Consider the following 22621-nt stretch of genomic DNA (forward strand, 5'->3'; position numbering starts at 1 on the left):
TAAGTCTGAAAAAATGAGAAGACTTGTAAATCAGTCTATCTTTGGGAAAGATACAGCCACAAGTAGTAGCAAGTAAAGTTGTTTGTTAAAAAGACTTGGAAAATGATAAAAATTATGTAACACAAAGCAGACTCCACTGGTAACTGAATTATAAATTAGTAACACTCACCTGAATTTGTAAAGTTTATAGAAGTTTTGCCTAATAGAAGGCTTTTCTAATTTTTTTTCGTTGAATTTCTTCCTATTTTTACCAGAGGCAAAATATGAAGTAGTCGAAAATTATGCTTGTAATCTGCAGATGGGCCTATTTCTTTTAGAATTTATTTTGAGAAGAACCTTCTTCAAGTATCCAGGCTGTGTTATGTGTTCACACATGTGCAGCATTAAACATTTATTTGTAACAAAAAAAATGAAGTAGAGGAACAACATAGAGAAAACTTTACACAGAAAAGCAATAAAAATTCATATCTCAATTTGATGCATAACTGGTTGTTTCACCTAAAACAGCACTCGTAAATGTTGTTTATTTGTTCTCATAAGCCCCACCTCTTCCTTTCATGTAAGAATGTTGACTGGTTTGATATTATAAAGATCTGGTCAAGCAATCACAACTGCTACGAATTATGTAGGAAGCAGCTTTGTCATATTCAGAGGAAATTGATTTTCTCTGGCCATCCTCAAGTCCTAGCTCTCATAATCTCTCCTCTTTTTTTTTCTCAATAATAGTTCTTGAGCATTGAGGGAATGGAATGTGATGTAGGTGTCTCACTTGTGGCTGAACATTCTATAGACCCTTATTTTCTGCACATTGGGCAACTGTGAGTTTCTGTTTAATCATTGTACATAGTATAATGGAGCTTTTCTAATTAGCTCCATGAGCATCACTAATCTATGGATATAGAAATATGAATTGATAGGGCAGTTGGTTCTAATACTATGGTACTTAGCAAAAAAAAAAATAGTAGAAAGTTTATCCTTGAGATCTATGAATACTCTAACCATGTTGTTTTGGCTATATTTAGAGCATCAAATGTGTCTTTCCTCTTGTGGAACAAGCCTAAACTCTAATTAGAAAGCTTTTGGATATCTTTATAACATCTGAGACACTATTGAACCAATGTATCTTACCATGCTGGTTGCTATTACAGCTCACAATTAGGAAAGACTACTGAAAGCTCTTCTCCCCCAGAAATTCACTTATCAACTTCCAGGGTTATGAAAGCTACTGAGAAGGGAACAAGCTTCCTTATCAATGTCTTGTGACAGAAGTATGTGGTGCCCTTATAAATAAGGTCTTACTATCAAGTTTGGGTTGGAAACAAAGTGCAATAGGAACAACAAATCAACACCTGGAGAAGTATGCCACATCTTTATTGGATGCTTTACTTGGCAACTTATATTCTAGAAGAAGCATCTCCTGTGTAAGGTAGATGAGTGAAGCTATTTGTATGAGTTTATAAATTGTAGATTTCCACACATAATGTTCTGTTTCATCTCAATCTATCCTCTGCTTTATCCTGCCTACACTCTCCATTCTTAAACCCTCCATCTCATTTTTTACATTTTTCCCAGCATATCATTTTCTGTTTCCCAATAAGAGCTTTCTTACCCTTCCACACTAATGGTCTCTTCATAGTTTCTCTGGAGTCTACATGTGTTCTGAGTTAACCACTCAAATGCAAAGATTCAATATTAAGATCCATATATGAGTGAGAATATATGACAATTTTATCTCTGTCCCTGGACTGCTTCACTCAGTTCAGCGTTTTCCAGTTATATCTATTTGACTAAAATTTTCATATTTCTTAGTTATTTTGCATTTACTCCTATAGAAAAACATGCCCAACCATCTTTATTGTTGCTTTAAATCATCACTCAAACCTACAAACATGAAGCATGGAAATGCTACAATTCAATACATAGGTTGTGTGAGGAATACACAGTAATCACAGGTATGTTTCCTGCAAGAGAATGCCCAAGGTTCATTCTATGTATGTGTGCATGCATGTATGTATGTATGTATGTATGTATGTATCTACTTATCATTTGCTTATCTATTTGTCTATCATTTATCTATCTATCTATCTATCTATCTATCTATCTATCTATCTATCTATCTATCATCTATTCCCATCTAGCTTTTGTCTAACACTTAAATATAAAAATACATTGTGTTTCTGCATGACTATCTCTTCATTAGCCATTTGTTTTTATGGCTTCAATTTCAGCTCTGAGTTTGATTTTTTCCTGCCCTCTATTCTTCCTAGGTGTGTTTACTTCATTTTTTTTTTATGAAGCTTTGAGGCGATCTGTTAGGTTGCTGATAAGGAGTCTCTGGTCATCTTACAAAAGACAATATATAGATTCAATGCAACCCTAGTCAAAATATCAACACAATTTTTCACAAACCTTGAAAGAACAATTCTAAACTTCATATGGAAAAACAATAAACCCAGAATAGCTAAAACAACCCTATAAAATAACAGAATATCTGGTGTTATCTTCACACCTGACCTTAAGCTATAGTGCAGAGCAATAGTAATAAAAATTGCATGGTACTGGCATAGAAATAAGCTGGTTGATCAACAGAATTGAAGAGAAGAGCTAATAATAAATCCACACACCTAGGTATACCTAAATTTTGACAAAGAAGCCAAAATAGTACAGTAGAAAAAAAGGTAGCATCTTTTTTTTAAATTTCTTTTTATTTTAATTTTTATTAATTACACTTTATTAAAAGGTAGCATCTTTAACAAATGGTGCTGGTCTAATTGGATGTCTACATGTAGAAAAATGCAAAGAGATCCATACTTATTGCCCTGAACAAAACTCAAGTCCAAATGGATCAAAGACCTTAACATAAAATCAGATATACTAAATCTGTTAGAGGAGAAAGTAGGTAAGAACCTTGAACTCATTGACACAGGAACTCATGAACTTCCTGAACATAACACCAACAGCTTGGTATCTAAGATCTATAAGGAAAAAAATGGGACCTCTTGAAATGGAAAATCTTCTGTAAAGCAAAGGACACTATTGATAGAATGAAAGAGCAGTATACAGGTTGGGGAAAAGATCTTCACCAATCCTACATCTGACAAAGTGCTAATATCCAGAATATATTAAAAACTTAAGAAATTAATCACCAACAAACCAAATAATCCAATTAAAAATAGTATTCAGAGCTAAACAGAAAATTCTCAACAGAGGACTCTCAAAAGGTGTAGAAGCAGTTAAATAAATGCTGAAAGACCTTAATCAGAAGGAAAATGCAAATCAAATTGACTCTGAGATTCCATCTTACATCTGTCAGAATGGCCAAGATAAAAAACTCAAGTGACAACACATGCTGGCGAGGATGTGGAGAAAGGGAAACACTCCTCCATTGCTGTGGGAGTGCAAGCCTCTACATCCACTTTAGAAGTCAATCTGGTACTTTCTCAGAAAATTGGAAACAACCAAACCTCAAGACCCAGCTATACTACTCCTGGGCATAAACTAGGAAGATGTTCCACCATGCAACAAGGGCATTTGCTCAGCCTTGTTCATAGCAGTTTTATTCATAATAGCCAGAAACCAGAAACAACCTAGATGTCCCTCAACAGAAGAATGCATAAAGAATTTGCACAATGAAATACTACTCAGCTATTAAAAACAAGGGAATAATGAAATTAGCAGGCAAATGGATAGAACAAGGAAAGATCAGATCAGAAATATATACATGGTATATACTCACTTAGAAGCAAATTTTAGTCTTACAGTACAGGATAGGTACACTGCAATGCACAGACCCAAAGAAGATAAGCCTAACGGGCATCTTAGGCTTCATGTGGGCCCACTAGTTAGGGGGGTTGGGGCAAAGCTCTGATATGCACTATGTTGCCTGCTTTTTGATCACTTTCCCCAGATGGGACTTTCCTACTAAGCCACAGGGGAGGAAGATGAACTCAGTCCTCATCTCTATAGATAACCTGGGTAGGGGGCTCTCTTATTCTTAGGAATAGTGGAGAGAGAATGTGGGAGTGAGTGTGGGACTTGGAGAAGAAGAGGGAAGGGCCTATGACTGAGATTTAAATTGAATTAATTAATAAAAATACCCAAATTAACTAATCTCCCAAATAGATTATGTTTTGTATATTTTCAGCTCAGAGATGGGATATATATTTAAACTAACATGCCTCTTAATTTTATTGTTGTTTTTCTGTTTAAACATATACATGGGGAAAAACTAATAAGAAAGGAACAATCATCTCTTGAGTAGCAGCTAGATGCTTGATATTTGCGGCACTGTCCTTAATAAGACAGAGCTCCAGGAGGAGCATTTTCTTATTGTGTCAGATACATTCACACTTTGAAGTGTTCATTGTTAATAGCTTGAAGAAAGACAAGATGTTTAGTATTTTTTGAAAGATGACAGATAAATGATGATGTGTTATCATTTTCTTGTCACGTATTAATATTTGTTCTAAGCAATATAAAATATTTGTATTTCCTTTCAACATGTTCCTGATCACATATGAATTCAATCTCACTTTCTATTTATTGCTGTTTTTTTTCAATATTACATTGGCAGCCTCATGCAACTTTTTAAAATATCTGTATCAGACAGAAATCAACATATTTATAGATTATATTATTATATCTACATTGTTGTCCTTCTTTATTATTTCCTCTTTTATTGAAGGTAATTCTTTTCTTATACAGTATTTACTAATTAAACAGTTTTCACTTCCTCTACTCTTCCAAATTCCTTCACAGTTTCCCTCTCATCCAGATCAACTCCCTTTCTGTTTACCCTAGAACAGAAAAAATTTCTAAGAGATAACTACAAAGCATAACAAAATAAAATATAAGAGAAATAAAAAAAAACACATCATATTGAATTTGAAGAAAGCAACTCAACAGAAGAAAAAAAAAAGAGTGACCAAGATAAGGTACAGGAATCAGAGATTCACTCATTCACACCCAGGAATCCTATGAAAACACTTTGCTGGAAGTGATAATAAATAGGCTGAAGACCTGCTGCAGATCTGTGTAGGCTCTGGGCTTGCTCCTTCAGTTTCTATGTGCTTTACCCAGTTGATTGAGAAGGCCTTCTTCACCAGGTGTCTTCTCTCTCTTGTGGTTTGTACATTCCTAACAGCTCCTCTTCTGCATGGTACCCTAAGCTCTGAGGGGAAATATTTGTTGCAGACATCCCATCTAGAAATGTATGTTCCATTCTCTCTCTCTCTCTCTCCCTCTCTCTCTCTCTCTCTCTCTCTCTCTCTCTCTCCATAATGTCTGAATGTTGGTCTCTGTACTTGTTCCCATCTACTGCAAGAGAAATGTCTCTGGTGATGGCTGCATAAGACCCTAATATATGAGTACAGACAAATATCATTAGAAGTCATTTTATCAGTACGATTTTTGTTGTGGTGGTGTTTGTTGGCTTGTTTTACTGACCGATGGTATTTGGTTCTACCCTAATCTCTGGCCTATCTAGTTTCTGATTCTTGGACATATTAGCATGGATATGATTTCCATCTTTGTGGAGTGAGCCAAAAGTCAAATCAGATATCGGTTGTTTACTCCCACAAGCTTTGTGCTACCATTGACCTGTCAAGTTTTTCAGGCAGGATAGATTGTGAATCAAAGGTCTTGCAGCTGCATTGATGTTTACATTTCTGTCTTGGTAGGCTACAGGGTACTTTCTCATCCCAAATATACCAGAAAGTAGGGATATGTGTTCTATAGGTACAAGTGAGCCATCTCTTGTTCAGTTGGTTGTGTGGGTGTTGCCTTCAGCATTGGGGTCTTTCTATCACTTTGTGGAGATCTACTTCCTGTCTTGACAACAGTCTGGGCTGTCGGGGTATTTTCATAGGAATCCTTTGGTCAGTAACTCAATTGAATGTAATCCAGTCCCAGTACTGAAGAATTTGTTGGTGACAAGAGATAGCCAATGGGGATTCAAACTTCCTCATTATTTGAAGACTTCATTAGGATAACCTTTATATATTTTAGAAAGTTTCCAATGCACTTCAACCTAGTGCACTGGAAAAAAGTCTTACTAATTCTCAAATGCCCATAGATTTCATCTGTTTCTTATATATTCCCTTCCTCAACCTCATCTTACTTTCTTCTCCCCACCTGATCTTCCACTTTTTGTCCCACATGCCCCCCAGGCCACTCATGAAATATATTACATTTCTGCCTCCCAGGGATATCCATGTGTTTCTGCTAATCTTTTCCTGCATAGCTACCCTCTCTGGGCCAATGGACTGCATCTTGATTATCATTTATCTAATGACTAATATCCAGAATTAAGGGAATATATATCATAATTATCTTTCTTGGTCTATATTACATCACTCAAAATAATTTTTATAGTCACATCTATTTGCCAGTGAATTTTATGATGTCATTTTTTAGCAAGTGAGTAGTAGTCCATTGTGTAGATTTACCACATTTTCTTAATCCATTCCTTTGTTAAGGTAGTTATCATTCTTGAAAAATAAGTCTTTCAAGTATTCTTATTATTGTAAAAGCACTAATTTTGTATTCAATTTTTATTTTTTATATTAATTACAGTTTATTCATTTTGTAATCCCAGCTGTAGCTAACTCCCTCTTCTCCTCCAATGCCCTTCTCCAAATCCAGTGATAGGTGAGGTCCTCCTCCTCTTCTAATGGACTCTAACTTACCAGGTCTTATCAGGACTGGCTGCTTTGTCCTCCTCTGTGGCCTAGCAAGAGTGCTTCCCCCTCAGGGAGGAGGTGATAAGAGAGCCAGCCACTGAGTTTATGTCAGGGACAGGTCCCCTTATTATGGAACCACTTGGACACTGAGCTAACATGGGGTACATGAGCAGGGGTTCTAGGTTCTATCCATGAAACATCTTTAGTTGGAGTATCTGTCTCAGAAAAGAACCCTGTGCCGAGATTTTTTGGTCCTGTTGATCTCTTTGTGGCACTCCTGTCCTCTCCAGGCATATAACCAAAATATACTCAAAAAACAAGAACATTTGCTCAACCATGTTTGGAGCAGATTTATTTCTAATAGTTAAAACCTGGATGGTGGAATGGATATAGAAATTGTGGTACACTTATACAATGGAATACTACTCAGCAATTAAAAACAAGCAAATCATAAAATTTGCAGGCAAATGGTGGGAAATAGAAAATATCATCCTGAGTGAGGTATCTCAGAAATAGAAAGATACACACACGGTATATACTCACTTATAGGTGAATATTAGACTATAATATAGGATAATAGGATAAACATACTAAAATCTGTACACCTAAAGAAGCTAAGCAAGAAGGAGGACCCTGGGTAAGATGATCAATCCTCATTCAGAAAGACAAACAGGATGGACATTGGAAGAAGGACAATAAAGGAAACAGGGCATGAGCCTACCACAAAGGGCCTCAGAAAGACTCTACCCTGCAGGGTATCAAATCAGATGCTGAGACTCATAACCAAACTTTGGGCAGAGTGCAGGAAATCTTATGAAAGTAGGAGGAGATAGTAAAATCACTAATTTTATGACATATCTTTTGATAAGGTCTAGGGTGTTTCAGACCATTTCTTATAGCTCATAAATTTTTACTGTAAAAATTATAAAATTAATGAGGTATGTTAATGTGAGATCTAGACTATATTCTGTCAGTCTATGAGATGATCAGTTGTATATTCCTAGCGAGAAATTTTTTAGCTCCTGTGCTATATTTTATCATTTTCATCACTATATTTGGGCACCATACACAACAGTCATGGAGCAGTATAGGGACTAGAGTATGAAAAACCTCCCTCACAAGATATCATAGTGAATGTTTGTTTTCATTGTCACTGAAACCAAGTATGGATTATTGCATGACCCATGTTATGCAGCCTCTTTCCAATGACATACATCTAAAGGAAGATGAAGAATATCTTCATTACTTTACTTTGATAAAATCAAATGTAGAAGTGTGGCAACATTTCCAAAGACATCACATTTATGTTAAATGTCTATACAAATCAAAGCAAAGAATACGGTCTGGTAACTTTCAAGTGTGTTGATTATTTCTCAGATTAGTAAAAACTACTTTTAAAAAAACTAGCCCTTTGTGATCATCATTATAATATAGAAGTCATTTATAGGTAAAACCAAAAGAGGCATGGCATTTATTTCCAGCATGCAGGTCTTTCTATTTTCTACTGTGACTGCTTTTGAATGAACCAGTATAATATAGAGGTGAAACGAGTTATAGTCTAGACATGAAATTACTACTAATGTGCAACATCTTTACAATGTTTTTCGAGAATTTTAGAAAATAACTCAGAGAAATCTTTGAACACCCTCCTTGAGTGGCATGATGTTGGCCGCTTAGTTCTTTAGCATCTACAAATATCTTATGATTTTCTGACACGAGCTTTCCAATCACTACTACCATAAAAGCTTTCCCAGGAACCCTTGTGCTCCATTCACCTTCCTCAGACATGGGCTTAAATCCTAACTTAAATTTGGTTAATTCTTTTGTTTACCAAACAGCACTAAATGAGTCATCTTCTATTGGGATAGTGACACATACCATGTGTACTCTTTCTGAAGCATTATACAGTTGTCATTATATTTCTTTTTGTCTCCTCTTAAAAATTTATTTGGGTATAGAATTTTGTGCCATTATATTTCTACTCTAAGTGTTGCAGATATTGATGGTATTAATGTAACATGTCCAGAAATCCAAAGATGTCAGTTAAAACCTCTGATGCCATAAAGTACTGTGTAATCTGTATATATCTGGGTACATTTAAGGCTGCCATGTTAAAATTAGTATTCTTCAATTTTATTTTTGTATCAATTTTATTTGAGATACTCTTGGACATTTTCAAGAATATATCTGTACAAAAGCAAAATGACCATATCTTTATTTTATCACACATAAATAGTTCTGGTGCCCTATGAGCCCTAGAACCTATGAGATTAATTTAACTGCCCAGTGTTTCTTAAGTTTTAAAAATAATGTATAATTTTTAAATCTCTCTAATCCCCCCCCCAAAAAATAGTGGGACACTTTGAATTATTAGTGTTCTTATACTTTCAATTTAAGGAAATGGTGCTTTGGTTTAAATTTTGGATGAAGATTAAGATGAACTAAATTTTTTGACACACCAACATGTGATCGAGGATACATTTTACATCTGGAATTTCCCATATAAAAGCTACCAACTGTATTTCACTGTGTTCTTGCAAAGGGTATAAGCATGGTTTATACCTTTATTTCTAGCATTTAGAAGGTGATATATTATTCTCTGTTACCTCATCTTCATGGCAAGTTCTATGCCAGCAAGAGTAAATAAAAATTCAACACTTAAAAACAGTATTTTTTGTATTACATGTATTTTTTATATTAATTAGAGTTTATTTACTTTGTATTCCACCTGCCCCCCCTTCCTCATTCCCTCCCAATCCCTTCCTCCCTCTCTCATCTCCTCCCATCCCCCTCTCCAAGTTAACTGGTAGGGGAGGGCCTCTTCCCCTTCCCTATGACCCTAGCTTATCAGGTCTCATCAGGACTGGCTGCCTTGTCTTCCTCTGTGGCCTGATAAGGCTGCTCTCTCCTCAGGGGAAGGTGGTCAAAGAGCCAGCCACTGAGTTCATGTCAGAGACAGTCCTTTTTCCCCTTACTAGGGAACTGACTTGGAGACTGAGCTGTCATGGGCTACATCTGTTCAGGAGTTCTAGGTTATCTCCATGTGTGGTCCTTGGTTGGAGTATCAGTCTCAGAAAAGACCCCTGAGAGCATCAGAACTAAAAACAGTATTTTAATGTGCTTTAAAAATAAAAATAAGAAGTATTCCCTAATGATGGGGAAAAGTGTTATACTAGCTCTAAGGTACAAATGAAATATAAATATTAAGTTTATCAGTGCAGTCTTGGGGCTTGTGTGTTTTGCTTAGAAAATTGGCATTGTGCGTCCTAAACACATGTTCTTCCCTTGAGCTGTATAGTTGGAATCAAAAGTTGTGGTGAAGTTATGAGATGGAAAATGCACATGTAGCAATTCATATGATATTTTTTAAAAACCACAAGAATAATATTCTGTCTCAAGTTGTTTGATTAGCATATAAAATCTGCTAATACATGTATCATTTAAGTACATATCTTTTGTTATTATTTGTAAAACAGTTCAAGTTCCTGCTCAGATAAGGCTGTTGCTATGTATACATCTTAGAATATTGCACCTTAAGTTACCTCTAGTTAAAATCTGTAATTTGAAATAAAATAAAGAAATCTTCAGATTTTCAAAAGTCAGCAGATTCATATTCATACTTAGATTTTTTTCTAATGAAATCATTTTGGAAATGTTGCAAACTCTACAAATTTTAGGTAACCCTATAAAATTTACTAAGTTTAGAATAGTAAGGCTCAAATTATGGAGAAACATTTTGCATTTTATTTCTTTTAAGTATTCCAGGGGTGAGGTTAGAGTTCACTATTTGTGTTAATTTTTAATAATATATTTTGTATTTTACTCTCAAACTAGTTTGCAGATTTTAATAAATGCATGTGTGTTGACATATGTTTATCTGTGAATATGTATAAATGTATGCATGCTGATGTATAGTTTTGAGGCAAAGAGATATTTTGTTATTTACAGCTATTACCAATACCTTTAAAGTGATCACAAATCACATTTTCATTTGTTCCATGATTTAGCTTCATGTGTTAAATAATATTCTATTCATCCATTTTGAAAAAGCACAAGTTTGGTTTTCACTGAAAATGTTGTTTTATTTAAAATAAATCTCTCCTCTAAGCAATCACACTTAGAAGATAAAATTTTTTGTTCTCTGCTATATAGTTTTGCATAAATTTGTGTAAAGCAAGATTTATTGTCTACATTATCAAATTGTTGACATATTTTTTCTCTGACTTCCTCCATGAATTATTACGTAATTTAAATTAGTACAAACCTCGGGCTATTACAACTCCATATGCTTGTCTGGTGAAACCTTATTTGAAAATCCTAAATTGCACTAAATTGTCATAAATATTTAGGAAAGAACACTTACGAATTCCCCCAAAATGCTAAGTGTTGAAGGGCGCTATAGGAAACATGCTTGTGGTTTTCATGTTTATATCTATAATATTTTCATATGCTATGTAGCTCTCTTTTTTAATTTTTTATTTAACTTTTATTAATTACACTTTATTAATTTTGTATCCCCCCATAAGCCCTCCCGGTTCCACTCTCCCCCCAAACAACCTAGGAACCTGCTACAGAGAGCCTCTGAAAGCCAGAAGAAGAAAACAGGAAACAACCTCAGAACCTGCCACAGAGGGCCTCTGAAAGCCTCTGCTGTGTAGACTGTCAACGCAGATGCTGAGTCTGATGGCCAACTGACGGGCAGAGTGAATGGAATTTTATGTAAGAAGTGGGAAATAGTAAGAGCTGGAGAGGACAGGAACTCCACAAGGAGAGCAACAGAACAAGAAAATTTGAACACAGGGAACTTCCTAGAGACTCATACTCCAACCAAGGACTATCCATGGAGATAACCTAGAACCTTGACAATGCAGCCACTTCTGATGAGAACTGATAGACTAAGATCAGAAAGAAGGAGAGGAGGACCTCCCCTATCAGTGGACTTGGGGAGGGCTATGTAGCTCTCTTACATTGAGTAAAGAGAATATATAAATAAAAGAATGTGTATTCATGTTCTGGATTTGCATAATGTTGATTGTGAACTTGCATAAATTATGATTTCACAGTTTACTAGAGCAATATGAAAATAATAATATATCACTTTTTTTAAGTACTTAATTCCTGAATAGTAAAATCTGGTCTAAATTTGAAGAAGTCACTTTTGTCCACATTAGTTTGTCTTTCCTTTAGAGAGACTAAAACTTTCTCACCTGTGGATTTACCAGACATGTCATAGGTTCTCATAGGGAGAACCTTAATCGCTGATGCCAGATATAGTGACTGAAACTTCTGTTATTATTTTACCCATCACACATCTGTCTATCGGATTAATTATTGGGCAATTGTTCACCCTAATGCTCTTAGAGTCAATTACTCTCATCTCTTCACTCCTATACTTTATTCAAATACTTAGAGTTATCATTTTATTATATATTATATCATTGGTCTTTTTGTTTATGAACAAGATTCTTCAAAATAGTAGAATATTTATTATTCAGTCCGCCTAAATGCACTGATGTTTTGGAAACATAAAATTTTATATATATTTAAATATATGTGTGTGTGTTCTTCTACATATTCAATGTTCAAGTGAATGATTTATATGAGAATATATACTGTATGATATTTAACCAAATTAAATATATAGTTCATTTTTCACAAAATATCATAAATTTAGAATATATATTTATAATACACTAAAAAACTTAAATATGACCTTTTAAATTATATACATTAAATTCTTTTAACTTATACTTTAAATGTTAACTTATACTTAAAATGTTAAAGCATTTACACATTAGTCATGAAATTAACAATGTTATAAGTCTATACACTGGTTGAAATAATTTTATTCTGTTCTATATATCAAATGCATGATTTTTAAAGTAAATATGTAGAGGATCATTTTAAAAATCTCATTACAGAACTTAAAATTCTTCCTAATAGGAAAGGCTGTTCTACATCAAACAGCAGATTTAAATAAAAGTGAGGTAAAAAAATATACTCATAAGAACATTCAAATGACGTGTATCAAGTAAACAAATATCTAGTTTAAACACATCATTCAAGAATAGCATAACACTCCCCCTGATGGGGGAGCAGCCTTTCCAGGGAACTGAGGGAGACAATGCAGCCAGTACTGATGAGACCTGATAAGCTAGGGTCAGGGGAAGGGGAGGAGGACCTCCCCTATCAGTGGACCAGGGGTGGGACATGGGAGGGAATGAGGGAGGAGGCTACACCTGGGATATAAAATAAATAAACTGTAATTTATATAAAAAAGAAAAAAGAATATCATAACACTACATATAAAAGTAAACCAAGTTTCATGTGAAATAACACGCTAAATAATTCAAGCATTATCCTATTCACAAACTAGATATTATTAAAATATTGTTTTATTTTAAATATTAAATTGTGTGTACTTGTGGGGGGCTGAGGAATGGTATGTGCACATGAGTCCAGGTTCCCACAGTGGCATTGGATCCACTAGAAATGGAGCATCACTTGGTTAAACATGCCTAACATGGATTCTAGAAACTGAACTCATTTCTTTTTTGTCTCTTTTATTATTATTATTATTATTATTATTATTATTATTATTAATTACACTTTATTCATTTTGTATCCCCCCGTAAGCCCCTCCCTCCTCCCCTCGCGATCGCACCCTACCTCCCCTTTCTGCATGCATGCTCCTCCCCATGTTCACTGATAGGGGAGGTCCTCCTCTCCTTCCTTCTGATCTTAGTCTATCAGTTCTCATCAAAAGTGGCTGCATTATCTTCTTCTGTGGCCTGGTAAGGCTGCTCCCCCCTCAGGGGTAGATGATCAAAGAGCAGGCCAATCAGTTTATGTCAGAGGCAGTCCCTCTTCCCATCACTATGTAAGCCACTTGGACACTAAACTGTCATGGGCTACATCTGTGCAGGGGTTCTAGGTTATCTCCACAAATAGTCCTTGGTTGGAGTATGAGTCTCTGGGAAGTTCCCTGTGTTCAAATTTTCTTGTTCTGTTGCTCTCCTTGTGGAGTTCCTGTCCTCTCCAGCTCTTTCTATTTCCCACTTCTTACATAAAATTCCATTCACTCTGCCTAACAGTTGGCCATCAGGCTCAGCATCTGAAGCATGAGTTGGTGCATGTTCTTAGTCATTGAGCCTTTTCTGAAATCCATTAAAAAATTTTATGTGTGTGTAGTGATAATTTTGGGTTCCTTTAAAAACATAGAAATGTTATGGAAACAGGTTTTTGTTTTAAGCCCAGGTGTTGGATATGTGGCTGTTTAAGATTGTCCACAGCAGCTGACAATGATTTTGCCAGCTGCAGATAGTTTCTGCAAATGTTTGACATTTGGAATTTTGAGAACTCTTGAGAAGGTATATAAATGCTGGAGCCCTAAGAGGGCTGCTGCTGCTGCCAGTTGCTGTTTCTGTTTCTGTTTCTGTTCTCAAGTGGTCATGCGCAAAGAGAAGGGAAGGAGAAATTTAATAGCCAAATGGTGAAGACCAAATTGGCCCCAAGTAACTGGATGGCCCTAATCGACAGGAAGTAGTCTAATGATAGGAGTGTCCCATCTCCCTTCTATTCTTTTTTTTTTTTTCTCTTATTTAGTGTTAGAGGATTAATAGGGGTGGGCAGGATGGAAGAAAGAGAAAGGAATCCATAAAGTAGTACAAACTTTCTTTATGTGTATATACTGTGTGTGTGTGTGTGTGTGTGTGTGTGTGTGTGTGTGTGTTGTGTAAGTAGGTGCACATGAGTGTATGTGTTAGTGGAGTCCAGAAAAGTGCATCGGATCTAATGAAGCTGTAATTGCTGATGAGTTTTACATCCTGAAGTGAGGAACTCAACTTTTGTCTTTTGCAACAGCTGTATGTGTTCTTAATGACTGTGAACTTAGAACATCCTGCATGGACTTAGAACAAAAAATTAAAGGCAGATATTTTAATATTACTCTAAAGTTTATATTTTAATTGGTTCTATGGATTTTAAAAGCAATTTTATTAATAATTTCTTTCTTTAACTTTAACTGTTAGAGGATTTGGAAGCCCTGGCACTGCTCAGGGGACAACAGGACCAAGGTCCTTGAAATATCTTTTGAAATAAGAAATATCTACAGTATTGACTAGGAACATGAATAAACTGACTTGCTTCAGTCTCTAAATAAATGCAATTGACCATCTAAAATTCCAGTGCCTCAACTTTTTATTTTTTGCCCTTTTATAGACCCATGCCAGACACATTTTTCATTCATTAGCTAATAGCCTGAAGAATTTTAGCATTGTTCACTTTGAGTTATAGGCACATAAACTACACATGAGATAGCACAGTGCTGGTGCTCAAAATGTAAATATGGATGACCCTTAAATATAAAGTTAACACAGCAGACTATAAAAACTTTTACACCCAACCTTCCTTCAAGGTAATCAGCCCTTCCTATGCCATGGGATGAGGCAATAAAAACTTACACTGGGTGCTTTGCCTAGAATCCTAAGAAAACTGCAGCTGTTTATCAAGATCATTTCATCTTTACCAGAATGGCAGCTGTAATGCACATAATTCATATGGCACATTGGAGCTGTCCATCTGCTGGATGCTGAATTCATGGTTGACTAATCATCTGTAATAGAATTCCTGTCTAGTTGTTTGTGCATAACACCATATTCTAATGACTCCAGATCAGTTATCCTGCAAGGACTTAAAACAAAACATCATGCCATTCTCTCTTGAGAAATACTATGGAAACAACTAACTATGGGAAGCAATTTCATTAAAATCAGAACACTAGCCATATGAATAGATTTATCTTACAGTAATCAATTATAATATTGAAACATAAATCTGTCCACATTGATAAAACTTTCAAATTACATAGTGACATTGGTCTTCCAGAGAAGCGCTCATTAGAAAACATCTACTGAAGGCTTTATCATTTATTCAGTGTTCATTATTTGTTTGGGATATTATTTCATTTATATTAATAATTCTACTGATTTAGAGTAGTAATAAAACTGTCCTAATTAGTATTTCATTATTGCTAACATTTAAGAGGAATATCTGACTGGAAAAGATGTTCAATTATTTTCCCAGTCTAATTATTCACTCAGCAAGCACTTAATTTCAACATGCAGGGTCTATACTCCAGATGCTTTGACATGCTTCAATAACAATAATGAATAGGATTAACTTGGATTCTTTTGATGTTACATAGTGAACCTATTGTAATATGATATAGTAGCAAAAGCAGACAGCATTTGCCAAGTACCCCGCAAAAAAATAACTCATTCTACTGTAAGATAATTAACGTCTTTTGGCACTTAAGGATATACATGAATGTTCTTTGGGTTTGAAAAGCCTACTTTGTTTTGGATTACCTGCTCTTGGTAAGGCAATGTTTTTGCTCTCCATTAGCAGACACATCATCTAGTCTGAATATCACCTTTCAAAGCATTTCATAATCTGGTGGCTCTGGCCAGTTCAGACATAAATGTGAAAAAGACACTCTTTGAATGATGTCCACATTCAGAAGACAGAGGAAAAATGTCTTTACTCATGGAATAGAAATTAAGGAAATATTAATGCTACACTTCTTGCAATTGTTGATAATAAGACATCAATAGAGAAAAATCAGCATGGAAAAAAGAATTGTGAGCAAATGTAACACAAAGCCTAGCTCTTGACAGTTATACTGAAAAACAGAATTACCTGAATCTTAGGCTGAATCTGGGCCCGTAGTTTTCTATTAGTGTTAAAGTTTAGTATATCCCTACTATATGTGTGTATTTTTCTCCTTCGTTAAATTAACCTATTTTAATTCCACATAATATTAATGACATTAGTCTGTCTTTCTTTCAAAATAAAATTTAGAATGACTTTTGAAACCATCGGGACTGTAGAACCAGTCACAGACATTTAAATAACACAACTTTCTGGGTGATCTAGAGTATCATAATATGCACAGACTTCGGGTCTGTAGCTGATGATTCAATGACTCAGTAATTCTTAAAACTGAGAAGTACACTAACAATATTCTTTATTAAAATTTGAATTTCAGAACACGTATTTTACTTCTTATTGTGACAAATAATCCTAAATTCACATCTTACAGTACTTCAAAGTTATTATTTAACTTACTGAACAAATGAAGACTTTTGGAACAATGTTTATTGCATAAGCTCCTTTTCCTTAACACAAGATTTTTCTTCTGGTGATAGGTAAATTGTAATTATAGAAATGAATACCTCCTTCAGAAACATGAAAGCATCTCAAAATATTCTTTCAAGATTTCATTTACATTGAGAAAGAAAATTGAGGTATTGCTAGAGTTTATTTAATTTTTGTAATAAGCATAGAGCTAAAAAATAGAATCAAATAACTGGGGAGTTGAAACATAGCATTCATTTTATTTTTAATTGCGTTTTTAAAGAGTTTAGCGAACCCAGCATCAGGAACTTAAGAAATCCTTTGTTAAATTGGTACTGTTATGGTTGGTTTTCTCAACTTGATGTGAGCCTAGACATATTTTGGAGAAAGAAATGTCAATTAAGGATTTTCCAATAGTAAACTGATCTGTGGTCATATCTGTTGGAGTAATTATGACCAGCCCACTGTGACTGTGCCAATTCTAGGAAGGTGGTCCTGGGGCAGCAAACTAGTATGCAACCTTCTTCCCTGGTCTCTGCTTCAGATCCTGCCTTCAGGTTCTTACCTAGAGTTTTTGCTCTGACTTTTTTTAGTAATGGACTACGACTTGAGACTTCTAAAATAAAATAAACCCTTTCCTCTCTGGTTGGTTCTGATTAAAGTTTTATTCTTGAAACGGAAAGTAAACTCTGAAAACTACTATAAAAATGTATGCAGCTAATACAGAGTTTTGTACTGCAAAGTTTTCTAATGTATACTAGTTCACTAAGTAGATGCACAATATCATTGTAATAACAGTGTTGCAAATTAAATTTATGATCACATTAGAACCCATAGAAAGCCTAAAAAAAAAAAAAAGATCAAACCACTGTGTTGTCTCATCCTCAGTCACCTTGAAGGTCTGTTCTAAACCTAAGGATATTTAAATGATAGAAAATAACAAAGCTCTACTATTGAATAATTCTTCTCCTTCTTTGGAAGTCTGTTCCTGAGTGACATAATCTTGTTAAATAATCCCAATCATTATGAGATTGACATTATTAACTTTTTTACTAAAATAAAATAATGGCTGTCCAAATGTAGTTGGGGCTATTACAACACAGTTACAGTTAGAAACGAATAAAGTAGAATTTGAGATGTATCTTACTTAAATGTGTTCTTCATGGGAATACTGACGGTATTAATTTCATTTCTATTTTGAGGAACCAATTATTTGCTAAGAATATGTGTTTTCCTGATACTTTCACCTAAAAATCACTTCCCAGATTTTGATTTATCTATTAAGTAGCTACCGACTCTAAAGCGGATCTCTTTATTATATATTCAACCTGTACCAAATTTATCAACTTTCATTTACACAGTCTAACAGAAACACTTTCAATGATGAGCCTGGACACCCCTGCCTTTGCAAATCTTCCATTCCCTATGGAAAATTTTACTACAAAATCTTGACAGATAAACTACTTGGAGGAAAAAAAAAATTACAAATTGCAATTCTGGTCAGTACAGTTCTTTGCTTGTTTGTTTGCTTACTAGAATGATGACTTTGGTTTGGTATCTTCTTTTCATTTTTTTCAATTATTTCTGTTTATTGAAAATATTTTTGTCACATAATATATTCTGATTATAATTTCCCCTCCTCCTACTATTTCCAACTTCCCCTCCTGTCTAGACCCACATGATTTCTCTCTCTCCTTAGAACACAGACACCTGGAATGTAACCTTGTACAACCACTTTGGAAATCAATCTGGTGCTTCAGCAGAAAATTAGGAATATTGCTACATCAAGATCCAGTTATACCACTCCTAGGCATATACCCAAAACATGTCCCACCCCTGAATAAGGACATTTGCTCAACTATGTTCAGAGCAGCTCTATTTGTAATAGCTGGAATCTGGAAACAACTTAGATTACTCAATGAATGAATGGGTATAGAAAGTATGATACATTTACACAATGAAATACTACTCATCAATTAAAAACAAGGAAATCATGAAATTTGCAGGCAACTGGTAGAAACTAGAAAAGATCATTCTGAATGAGGTATGCCAGAAGCAGAAAGACACATATGGTATATATTCACTTATAAGTGGATATTAGCCATATAATATTGGACAAACATATTAAATTCTATAGTCACAAAGAAGCTAATTAGAAGGACTACCCTGGGGAAGATGCTTAATCCTCATTCACAAGGACAAACAGGATAGATATTGGAAGTAGGAGAAGACAATAACAGGACAGGAGCCTTCCACAGAGGACCTGTGAAAGATTCTACCCACCAGAGTATCGCAGGAGATACTGACAGTGATAGCCAAACTTTGTGCAGAGCGCAGGAAACCTTATGGAAGAAGAGGGAGCTGAAAAGACCTGGAGAGGACAGGAACTCCAGAAGGAGAAGAACAGAGCCTACTAATCTGGGCCCAGGAGGTCCTGCAGAGACTGATACTCCAATCAAGGACCTTGCATGGAGAGGACCTAGACACCCTGTTCAGAGGAAGCCCATAGGCTGCTCAATTTCTAAGTGGGTTCTCTAGTAAAGGATCGGGAAAGTCTCTGATACGAAATCAGTGGTCAGCTCTCTGACCACCTCCCCCTGGTAAGGTGCAGCCTTGCCAGGCCACAGAGGAAAATGATGAAGTCAGCCCTGATGAGACCTGATAGGCTAGGGTCAGATAGAAGGGGAGGAGGACCTCCCCTATCAGGGGCCTAGGGGAAGAGCATGGGGGGAAAGAGTGAGTGGGTAGGAATGGAAGGAGACAAGGGAGGAGGCTGCAGCAGGGATACAAAGTGAATAAATTGTAATAAAAATAAATAAAGGTTTCAAAAATTATAAAAAAGAAAATACACCTGCACCTAGAGGCCTTCCAGGTACTGATGCTGTGTCACAGGTGCCTCTGTAGATTGCAGAGAAGAGAAAGGCAATGTCTAGGCTCAGCATTCTGACCTAAGAATATTTGAATGATTAGTAGCCTAACATTCCCTGTAAAAACTCAACCTCAGACTACCACCAATTCAGTGCCAAGGGTTCCCAGGATCCCAGGATGGGGAGCAAGACAGAGACTAGAAGAAGCCCACCTGGGACCTCAGTCCTGGGCAAATGTGATCTCAAGACAGATGTCCCTTGCATGAGCCCAGTCAAGTGAGCCCTACAGGGAGCAGGCAGTGAGCTAAGTGCTCTGCAGACCTGTTCGGGGTAGTGGGGCAGAGCATGCCAGAGATGGCCCTTGCCCTGAGCTATAATGTATGAGCAGGGTATAGTAGTCCTGAGATGACTCCTGGGATGACAGTCAAGAATCCAGTACCACTGAAAGGAGCTACTGGGTAGTGAATAGGTAGAAAAGAGGGAGAAACAGAAGGCTGTGGGCACAATGAAAAGAGACAGAACTAGAGACTCCTGGAGGATGGTGAGGAACATCCTGACATGAATGGCTGGTTATACTACCAGGGACCATGATGGGATCTGGCATATGCTTCCAACAAGGGCTACATCTGGGTGCCTGGACCTGCACCAGCAGAGGTCTTGTACCTTCAAAGCCAGCTGACCATCCCTGGTCTGGGCGACCTCTAAGAGACATGTTGTCTGGAGTCAGTACAGAACTGGCTCAACCCTGGAGTGAGGCATCCTGGAAAGTCTGGCTGTCAGGATATGAGAGCAGGAGAGATGACCTTACCCCTAGCCAGTTGCAGTACTTTGGAGAGAGAAACAGGGCATTGTAAAACTGTAGGTAAGCTAGCCAAAGATAGTAGCATGAGAAAGATGGAGCTACCACTTATCTTTCATGTAGTGAGTGGTGTGGACAAAGAAGAGTTGGCCCTGACAAGGTCATGAGAGCAAGCCTCTTAGCTGCCTCTTAGCTGCTTCAGCTACAAATCAGTCACTGCGCATTGCCTGGGCAGAACAGGAAAGCTGGCGGTGGATTTGGGAATTGCAGGTGAGCAAGCTGCAAGAGCTTGAGAGTGGGGAAATCAATGGTGGGACCAGCGCAGATACATCTCAGGCCTACATCCATGGCTGTCTACAACCCCGATATCTACCCTATCACTGAACTGCTGGAGTACAGATCCAAAATTTCAGAATCTCATGACACAAGGTAACAACTCAATATCCAGAGAGTCAGTCCATTGAGGTTCCAGGATTGAGTGTGTAGCAGAAGCCAGAGGCCAGAGGCCAGAGGCCTTGTACCAGACCAGAGAGTCACTGCAATGAACAATTGCATGCAAAGAAGTGTAAACAAAAGGGTATATTTTGCAACACACCATGGCACAAAGCAGCTTCCACAATGATGTTCTTCTCTCTCTCTCTCTCTCTCTCTCTCTCTCTCTCTGTCTGTCTCTCTGTCTCTCTCTGTCTCTGTCTGTTGCAAGGGTGGAAGGTGGATACAATGAGAGGGGGCGATGTGTGGGATTAGTGTGCATGATGTGAAATTCACAAATAACCAATGAAAAGGTAAAAAAGAAACCCAAACAGACACCAAGGAATAAATAAAAAGATTTAAAAAGAAAACAAATAAATCTGAATAAAACAATCAAGCAAGAGAAAACAAAATCTAAAAAGTCTGTCTCTTGGGATTCACCCTTCTTCCTCCTGGGATGTACGAATATTTCACAAACTAACAGTTTGGTTTACATTGTTGTGTATTTTGTTTGTTTGCTTTGTTGCCATTGTTTCTTGATGGGTAAAAATTACTTGTAAAATGTTGAGAAAACATGGAGTTTAATAGCCTTTCTTACATTGAGTGGGTTGAGCATGGAAAGGAATGGATAATTTGTGTGTAACTATTTCTGGCATATGACATAAAGGAATCTATTTTCTTACTGTTCCTGGGCCCTGCTGACTCCTATATTTTCCTCCAGTAAATATGCTGCTTGCTCAGACAAGAAGTAATCATTCACAGAAAATAGGATTCCTCTTTCAAGATGTATTTTGTGGGAGAAAATGTAAACATACATCTTTCCTCATTTCTCTGGGTTTCTTCTTGTCTTCTTTTTCTTCTTGGTCTTTGTCTTTGTCTACATCTTCGTTATCATCATTGTCATCATCATCTTTTTATTTCTTATTTTCCTACTTCTCCTGTTTCTTCATATTTTTTCATATTGTAGATTGGATGAAGATCTCAGATATGCTAGGCAAGTACTTCGTTAACTACTAAAAGTGAGTCTTTATGCATTAGTTGATCATACATAAATATATATTGATTCCTATTTTTTAATTTTATATTATTACCTATGTTATATTTATCCTAAATGAGTTGACATAAAATTGAGCTATGAAATTATGGCATTGTTAAGAATGTAAGGATGATGTTATCATGAAAATATTTTCTTTGATCAAGTTACTAGTACAACATTCTCAAGGTTTTAGTTAAGTGATGCAAAATATCTAGAGTGAATAAATAGAACATATTGTAATTTAATAAGGTATCCATAATTGTTAAAATATATTGTTAATCAGTTACTATGTTAATATATCAAGTAAAATAAATGATGTGAAATAGAGCCTATGAAACAAAGGATATGCTGCTTAAAAGTGGAAGATCAGAGATGGAGACATTAACTATGAAATTCTCAGGACAGAATATGTAATTTTTATAACAAAACATCTCTGGTTCTTATTTTACCATTAGAAATAACTTGTCATTATACTTTTCTACTCTGAAAATACAACTATAAAAAAAGACAATATTAGTTTAGTAAATGCAAGCTTATCCACAATATGCCAACAATAACTATAATGCCTCATAGAGCAAAACTCAGTGATCTTGTCCAACAAACCTAGAATGCCTGCTCAGATATAGCCCAT

The 22621-nt window shown here is 36.0% G+C and overlaps 1 non-coding gene across 1 annotated transcript; it reads left to right on the plus strand.

Moving 5' to 3' along the window:
* The first annotated feature begins 19667 nt into the window (after nt 1-19667).
* Nucleotides 19668-19799, plus strand: LOC129667837 (small nucleolar RNA SNORA17). Its single transcript, XR_008718829.1, has one exon. It is a non-coding gene; the product is annotated as a small nucleolar RNA SNORA17 (small nucleolar RNA).
* Nucleotides 19800-22621: the final 2822 nt, after the last annotated feature.

This window comes from Psammomys obesus, unplaced genomic scaffold (genome assembly GCF_907164565.1).
Source record: "Psammomys obesus unplaced genomic scaffold, mPsaObe1.curated_primary_1811, whole genome shotgun sequence".
NCBI classification, from domain to species: domain Eukaryota; kingdom Metazoa; phylum Chordata; class Mammalia; order Rodentia; family Muridae; genus Psammomys; species Psammomys obesus.